The sequence below is a fragment of the Echinops telfairi genome, unplaced genomic scaffold (genome assembly GCF_000313985.2).
Source record: "Echinops telfairi isolate 266 unplaced genomic scaffold, ASM31398v2 ScPeMD7_3533;HRSCAF=4204_0, whole genome shotgun sequence".
NCBI lineage: Eukaryota > Metazoa > Chordata > Mammalia > Afrosoricida > Tenrecidae > Echinops > Echinops telfairi.
The window spans coordinates 105,587,176-105,595,626 of record NW_022107431.1 but is presented as its reverse complement, the minus strand read 5'-3'; the positions used below and the strand labels follow the sequence as shown (position 1 = coordinate 105,595,626).

At 40.9% G+C, this 8,451-nt stretch overlaps 1 pseudogene; it reads left to right on the top strand.

Annotated features, from left to right (window-relative positions):
* The first annotated feature begins 934 nt into the window (after positions 1-934).
* Positions 935-1,475, top strand: LOC101659238 (annotated as a pseudogene).
* Positions 1,476-8,451: the final 6,976 nt, after the last annotated feature.

Below are 8,451 nucleotides of genomic sequence, written 5' to 3'. Positions count from 1 at the left end.
TAATCTGGTGAAAAAAATATATGAAACTTTTCACTACAGATAAGTATGCACAAATAAGTCCATGCTTATGTGGCTTATTTATTAAGCAATCTACCCCTGACCCCACCAGACGATGTAAAGTATTTCAATAATTAAACATAGTAAGTGATTGACAAACATTTTAGTTCTTTATTAGTATTATCAAAATTGCTTTTGGAGTCAAATTCACAGCTTTTACTGGATGTGTATATTATAAATATTATCATGAAATCAGCTACATTTTTGCTGAAGATTTTACCTACTCCATGTCGCTGTGACCTATGAAGCAGTCGCAGATTATCTTAGAATGAGTTCTCTGAAGAATGAAAACCAGTGCAGCTTGTATATGTCTATGTACAGAGAGGTTTGTGTCAAGGAAATGGCTAACACTGCAGAGTTGAGCAAGTTCCAAGTAGAAGGGCAGCTGTCAGGCTGGAGGCTTCTTTTCGTCTGGCAGTTGTGTGGGCTGAGGAAGCCAATACCAGCAGGTCAGATGGTAGGCGTCCGGCTGCAGGGGAAAATGAATCTAAGGTTGGCAGGTAACATGGCCAGCTGTTGACATCTCCCAGAATCAACGGGCAGCATGGCAAGCTGCTGGCTCAAATGCAAGGAACAAGAGGCCAGATGATGAGCCCCAGTGTAGGATCCGGACCTAACAAAAACAAGCAAGCTTTCGCCATGCCTTCATATATTGAAAGTAGTCTATGCTCCTGAGAAAATGTCCTTTCAATTGATTGGCGGCTACAGCTGATCTCATTATAAAAGTGATGATTCCTAATATTAGATCTCATACGGAGGGATTGCTAAAGCTTAATTGCCAATCCACTAAGAATACTGGCCCAATCAAGTTGGCATAAAACTTTTGTCATTATCTGCGCTTGGAGCAGCCGAGGTCGTCAGATGCCCGACGGTCACCATGAAGTTCAATTGGTTCGTGACCTCGGGCCGCAGCAAGAACCACAAACGCCACTTCAATGCGCCCTCGCACGTGCACAGGAAGATCATGTCCCCACCTCCAAGGAGCTGCGGCAGAAGTATAACGTGCGCTCATGCCCATCCGCAAGGACGATGAGGTCCAGGTGGTTCGAGGACACTACAAAGGCCAGCAAATCGGCAAGGTGGTCCAGGTGTACAGAAAGAAGTACATCATCTACGTCGAGCGGGTACAGCACGAGAAACCCAATGGAACCACTGTCCATGTGGGCATTCATCTGAGCAAGGTGGTCATCCCCAGGTTGAAGTTAAACAAAGATCAGAAAAAATTCTTGAACGCAAAGCCAAATCTGGACAGGTTGGAACAGAGAAAGGCAAATACAAGGAGGAGCTTATTGAGCAAATGCAGGAATGAACACGGGCTGCTGTGGAACACAGCCGAGTGGTAGATGTCTGGCCTGATGCGTGTTTCCTGGGAACTTTCCTCAAGATGCGTCTGGAACATTTCCTTTCCCTCTTGTTCAGCGATGGCTGTGTGACTTTGTAACTCTGCCTCTCCATTTCAATTAATTTGATGAGTAAAAATTTGGAAATGTTTCTTCATTGCAAAAAACAAACCATCTTTGTCATCATATAGATTAAATCTCTGAAATTTAACTCTGAGAATGTCCAATTTGGAAATCAACCTGTTATTTTTATTGACCTTGTTTCATTTTTATTTCATAACATCATTATAATATTTTCAATGTTTATGCCCTACCCTCCTATCATAGAAGAGAGCTGGAGGGTCAGGAAAGGGAAGACCCTCAGGTTTAGTGGTTAAATATTTTAAATCTGTAACATAAAACAAAAAAAAGGCATAGGTGATAATACTTGTCAGCTATGGTTAGCCAAAGCGTTTTGGGGTTTTACAAAAATAAAAGCATGATTGATAAAAGAAAAATTTTACAAGTCAAATATACAACAGAGACTGGTGTCCAGGATATATGAAGAACTCTCAAAACTCAACAGTTAAAAAAAATAAGCAAACCAATTAGAACATGAAAAAAGGCATAAAGAGATATTGTACCAAAAAGATCAACAGATGACAGATAAACAAATTCAAGGTTTAAGTTGGCATTAATAATTAAAATTATAAACACAACTATTCCTATTGCATACCTATCAGGATGGTTAACGTGATTTTGTTGCTGATTGTGATTATAAACCAATGTTGGGGAAGTTATAGAGGAGCGGCATCGTTTGTATGTTGTTCACACAGAAAGCAGTTTGATATTTTCTAAACAAGAAGAAGAAAACAGAACATGCAACTTAACTACCGGATAATCCAGGAATTATACTCCTGGCTACTTATCGCAGACAAATGAAGCCTAACTGATGTTTACATCAAACCTGGATAAACAAATAATAATAGAAGCTTTATTTCTCATAGGCCCAAAGAGAAAACAACCCAAATTTCCTTCAACAAGCGAAAGGTTGAACACACAGTGGTTCATGTATTCCTTGGAATAAGATTCAACAATTACAAAAGACAACTATTATAATGAGTAGACTTTAAAATATATGTGTAAAAATGCATTATCTTGTAACTCAGTATTTTCATGGCCTTTTTGAAGCCACGAGTACACACAGCTTGAATGAAACTCCAAAGAATGATAGTGAATATCAAAGGGTTACATCCTGAGTTATTCTTTTATTATAACATTTCTAATGAGGTAAATTATAGAAATTAAAATGAGAGATTCCCAGTTTTACATAAGACAATTTGGGTAAGTGTAACTCCAGCTGAAAAGGTAATAATCTCTTTAAGTGAACCCTCCTGTGCCATGCTGACCATCTTAGATCAATGGCTCCCAAATTGGGTGAATGAGCAGAATCTTAAAGATTACCAGATGCAGAGTCCTTGAATTAGAATCTTGGGGCATAAAGAGAGGACACACAGAGAGACAAAATCCTGTAAAGTTCTCCCAGAAAGAATCAAACATTGATTCTGCCTTTTTAATACATATTCTATGCCTAAGTTACCAATTTCTTCTTTTAAAAAGATCAGGAAAATTTCTTCTTTTTTTTTTTTAGGATAAAGTTTTTATTAAAAAATATAAAGTATTATATGTATTATTTCACTAAAATGGAATACACCATAATAATTTGTTCTCTATAAACTTATTTCTTTGTATGTCAACATATATGTTTTTTTCATTATATGACTTCATTATTTTTTTATATACATTTTATTAGGGGCTCATACAACTGTTATGGCAATCCATACACACATCAATTGTGTAAAGCGCATTTGTACATCATTCTCAAAACATTTTCTCTCCACTTAAACCCCCGACATTAGGTCCTCATTTTTCCCCTCCCTCCCCGCTCCCCCCTCCCTCATGGGCCCTTGATAGTTTATAAATTGGTATTTTGTCATATCTTGCCCTGTCCGACGTCTCCCTTCACCCACTTTTCAGTTGTCTGTCTCCTAGGGAGGAGGTCACTTACAGCTCCTTGTAATTGGTTCCCTCTTTCCTACCCATTCGCCCTTTAACCTCCCTGTTTCGCCACTCACAGCACTGGTCCTGTAGGGCTCATCCACCCTGGATTCCCTGTATTTTCAGTTCCTATCTGTACCAGTGTACATCCTCTGGTCTAAGCATGAAGATTGATTCAATTCCCAAGGATCAGCATATAACCCCCTCCCAGGGGGACGAACAATGGAAAAGTGGGTGAAGGGCGACAGAGGATGATGTAAGATATGAAAATAATAATCTATAACTTATCAAGGGTTCATAAGGGAGGGCGGTGGGGGGGGGATGAGGAGTTAATATCAAGGGCTCAAGTGGGAAGAAAATGCTTTGAAAATGACAATGGCAGCATATGTGCAAATGTGCTGGACACAATGGATGAATGTATGGATTGTGATAAGAGATGTAAGAGCCCCCAATAAAAGCATTTAATTAAAAAAAAGTCTGAGGAATGATGGAATGAGAATTTTTCTATTTTGCAACCTTAAAGAAATAACGGATCAGTAGCAGCTGCTCAAACCATGAGGGAAAGGTTGGTGAGAAATTTGATAATAGATGGAGCAGACTAATCTTGAATCCACTGATGTAGTCTATGCTATGGCTTTTCTATAATAATATCTTAGTGAGAAAAGAAGGTGACAACCGGGTCAGATTGGAGAATGAAGCAATAATCTAATTAAATAGAGAACAACAACAACAAACTCACTGCCATCAAGTTGATGGTGACTCATAGCGACCCAACTTAGAGAACAGTGGATTCTAATTGGAAATCAAATGTCTCGTCAGAAAACAGTTGTCTCCTGAGTTATGCGCTGGCAGAAACAACGATAAACATCTCGGCTAATAGAGATCCTGATACGTAATGATCTACACTTCTATACAACTGATGATGATGGCTTTTTTAGGCTTTCATAACTGCTCATCATTTTATCTTTAAAAGGATTTTCACCAGCTGTGTGCATTCGTCAAGTTATTGGTACTACGTGAATGATTTGTTAGAGATAGTATGACCCTGAAAGTAGATTTTTTGTTAGAACTTTGTTGAAGGATGTAGTCACAGTGGGTTTTCAAGGAGCAATATGAGTATTTAAAAACCCCCACAAAACATCATTTCTTATAATTAAACAGAGTGCCTGAACTTCTTAGCAAAGAATACAGTCAACATTTAGTTAGTGTAATGGATTCAGGCTTGATTCAGCATTTTAATGGCAAAAGTAGAAGCCAAAATATTTTTGGCAGTAGTCAATCATTAAGTTAAGATGATCAGAAGAGATGGTACCATATGTAATTCAAGTTATTTTGTTTTTTTGTGTGCTTTTTGGACTTTTGAGAAGTCCTTCAATACCAAAATAAGGTCAATAGAATGTTAACAAATCTAACAATGCTAACCTAAAGACCCAAACTAGTACGTTTTCTTCAGGAAGTCTCTTGTATAACATTAAATAGAGTGGCACTCTGGACTAGCATAGTGGGCACTCAGATAGGCTACATTTCTCAAACGCCTTAGATATCAGGTGTGCCATAGGATTGAATTTAGCCAACGGGATAGGAAACAAGTTGATCTGTGCCGCTTCTAGGCCAGACCCAGAAACGTCTTTTTGCTTCACCTTCCAGGTCGTCTTCACATTCACAACTCCATGTGGAGGAGCTTAGAGACCACACGTTACAGCTGGTGTAACCCCCCAAATGGAAAGAATCTGGGTCTCTGGGTCATGGTTTGGGAAAAAATATTGTTTAGCATTCAAAAATAACTTATTTTGAACTTGATGGGAGCAAAAATAAAAAAAATTCAGTTTCTCCTCAATTAAGCAACCGAGATTTAAGGGTTCATCTTTCACAGCCACTAGCACTGTAATAGCAGTAAACTTTGACCTTCATAGACATCTCCCAAAGCTTCACCTTTCACCCACCACCACTGTGTCCATGATTTTAGCCTCTTCAGTGCCCTCCTTCTTCCATTTATTCCTGCACACATTTATCACGCAATTCCCCTGCTCCTGGGCCTAGGGCACCCTGGAAAGCAATGCCCCCTTCAACTCCCATAAACAGGAAGGTCTCCTTTTCCAAGACTGGAGATGCCAGCAGAAGGATGGGGATTGGCTGCTTGATGTGGGAGCCTGGAAGCTGAGCCTTAGCTCTTGGGAAAGCAGAAAGCAGAGCACACATGGAAGGAATGGTGACCTGGGCACTCATAGAGTCGCCAGGCACGAGAAGCCAGTCTGCAGACCTTTGTGACTACAGTACAGGTGCTGCAGGGAAACCCCTGCCAAGCCAGGCAAGGCAGGAAGAACCAGGCTCCTGTGGCTCAGGCTACATCGGCTTTCTAAGGTGAGGTTTTGTTCTTACTGGGGCCCAAGGTTTATGGTTACGGCAATTTACTTGAGTTTTTTTTTTCTTTTTTCATGCTCACCTTCCTTTTGTGAACCTCTGTGAAGAAAACACCCACCAACCAACAAAGTCCATCCCTCTGCTACAGGGGAACCTAGTCAACCTTTAAATTAAAAAACCGGGATCCCTCTGCCTCCCCTGCCTGCAGCCTGACTCCCTGCTGATAGGCCCTAATCTTGAGAAAGAAGGACTCGAAACAAAAATAAATAAAAAGTAAACAAGCAATTCACAGAGGAAACAGTGGACCGTGAAAAGAAGTTGGAATGAAAAAGAGAAGAAATATGCAAGGCTTATGTGCACCTGTGGAGACTTCTCTGTTAAGGAAGAGGAATCCGCTTTGATGTGACTTGGCTGTTTTTGGTGTTTTGTCAGTTGATGACACGAAGCGGCGTGAACATAACTTTGAACTGTTTTGAGGAGAGAGGCAATGTGTGTTTGATTTCCTAAAAAGTAACTGAATCATAGTAGGCACCCAATAGATTATGAATGAAGAAGCCCCAAGTGAAACCAGGACAATGTTTTGTTTTTTATGGAAAATGGCTACTTCTCTATGCCTTCAAACTATTTTTAAAAACCAATGGCAGGATTAAGCCAATAATGTCATTTCATACAAATAAATCACAGTAAGCTATTTTTTATATGGCCTGATTTGTTTGAGTAAATTTAGTTCATAAGTCAGAGGTTAGACTGGCACAGGAAATCAGTGCAAGTTCATAACTGAAGCAGTGCTGGATGGCTACCAAGTGGACGAGGTAACGTCCCTCTCCCCATCTGGCTGAAACGAACTTGTGCGGTTCTGGTCTCGCTAGCTTTCTCTTTGTCACTTTGATCAGGATCTATGACTGCTTGTTCTGGTCTTCGGCCATATGATCGAATCTGACCCAGCCTCAAGCCCTTGGGACCAATCTCAGGGTGACAGAAAAGGAAGGCAGAGTGAACAGCACATGGCGTTCTCTGCCTACTGCGAGGGTAAATTAGATTTGCTGTTAAAGAAATAGCAAAAGCTTTCCAGTTCCATTTCTACATGCATTCGCTAGGACGGCTATAGCCAATGACCAGAGCAGCCCAAGAGGGCAGAGAGGAGGACTGCTGCCCAGAGTTTCCCAGGCTTTCTTTGGGGAGCAGAAAGAGTCTTCTGTCTTCCTCCGAGCTTCCGGGGGGGGGGCTTGAACTACCCATCTTCTGGTTAACAGCCCAATGGGTAACTGGAGACACCCCCAAGGCTCCTTAATTCTCACCGTGCAGGTACTTGACGTCCCAGAAACGTATTCTTGCCACTGTGCAGGCCAGATGGCCGATAGCCAAGATGGATATAGCCCAGTGTCCTTAGGGAAGCTCTGTGGCCGAGTCCACCCCGCATTTCAACTAACTTCCCTGGATGGGAGGCTGACAGTCCTCGGTCTTTTGTCTTGTAGAGAGATCCCTCCAAGCTCTGCCTCCCTTCTGCAATATCATTTCTCCTCTACTCTGTGCAACACCCTTCCTTCTGTATGTCTTCTATCCTTTCATAAAGTATCTTGTCATTGGCCTTAGGGTGGTCTCATCTCAAGATCCTTAACTTAATTACATCTGCCAAGATTCTTGTTTCTAAATAGGGTGACATTCGCAGGTGACAGGTAGATGTATTTTTGGTGGATTCAGTAAGAATTGGACTGCTAACCTCAAGGTCAGTGGTTCAAACTCACCATTACCTCCATTACCTCCACAGGAGAATGATAAGGCTGTCTACTGCCTCAATATGTACAGGCTGAGAAAGCCTATTTCGGTTCCCTGTGTATCAGAATTTAAGGAACCCTGGTGGCCTAGTGGTTATGTTGGGTTGCTAACAGCAGATCTGTGGTAGAAAGATAGGGCTTTCTCCTCCCTCCTCCCCCATTAAAAAAAAAGAGCTACAATCTTAGAAACTCACCAGAGCAGCTCTACCCTGTCCTATAGGTCACTATGAGCCAGGATTGACTTGATGGCAGTGAGTTTATAAATCAGAATGAACTCGATGGCAGTGGGAAATGCCGTGGGAATCATTCAACCAACTCTAATATTCAACGTTGCGTCATAGTTGTAGAGGAGTAGTTTTCATTATTTCATTACAAATCAAGCGCAAGCAGAGACAAAAGTGAAGCAGCCGGCTTCCGCCATCTCCCCCCATTAAGAAAGATCACTGAACTGTGAATCCTTACCTGTGGACAGTAGTTCTGTGTGTATTAATAAATAAACAACCAAGTAGACCTGGGTTAGTTATCTCTCTAAGACTCAATTCCTCATTTGTGCAATGAGAAGGTTTAGTAAATTTAAAGTCCCCTCCGGTGAAAAGAGTTGAATCAGGACAAGTTGGAGTTTTAGACTTTTATCCTAATACAAATTGACATAGACAGAATTTTTTTACTTGCTTAAGATACTTACAATCCTCATTTTTCCTCATTTTCCCCCTCCCTCCCCGCTCCCCCCTCCCTCATGAGCCCTTGATAGTTTATAAATTGTTATTTTGTCATATCTAATGCCGGGGGTTTAAGTGGAGAGGAAATGTTTTGAGAATGATGAGGGCAATGAATGTACAAATGCGCTTTACACAATTGATGTGTGTATGGATTGTGATAAG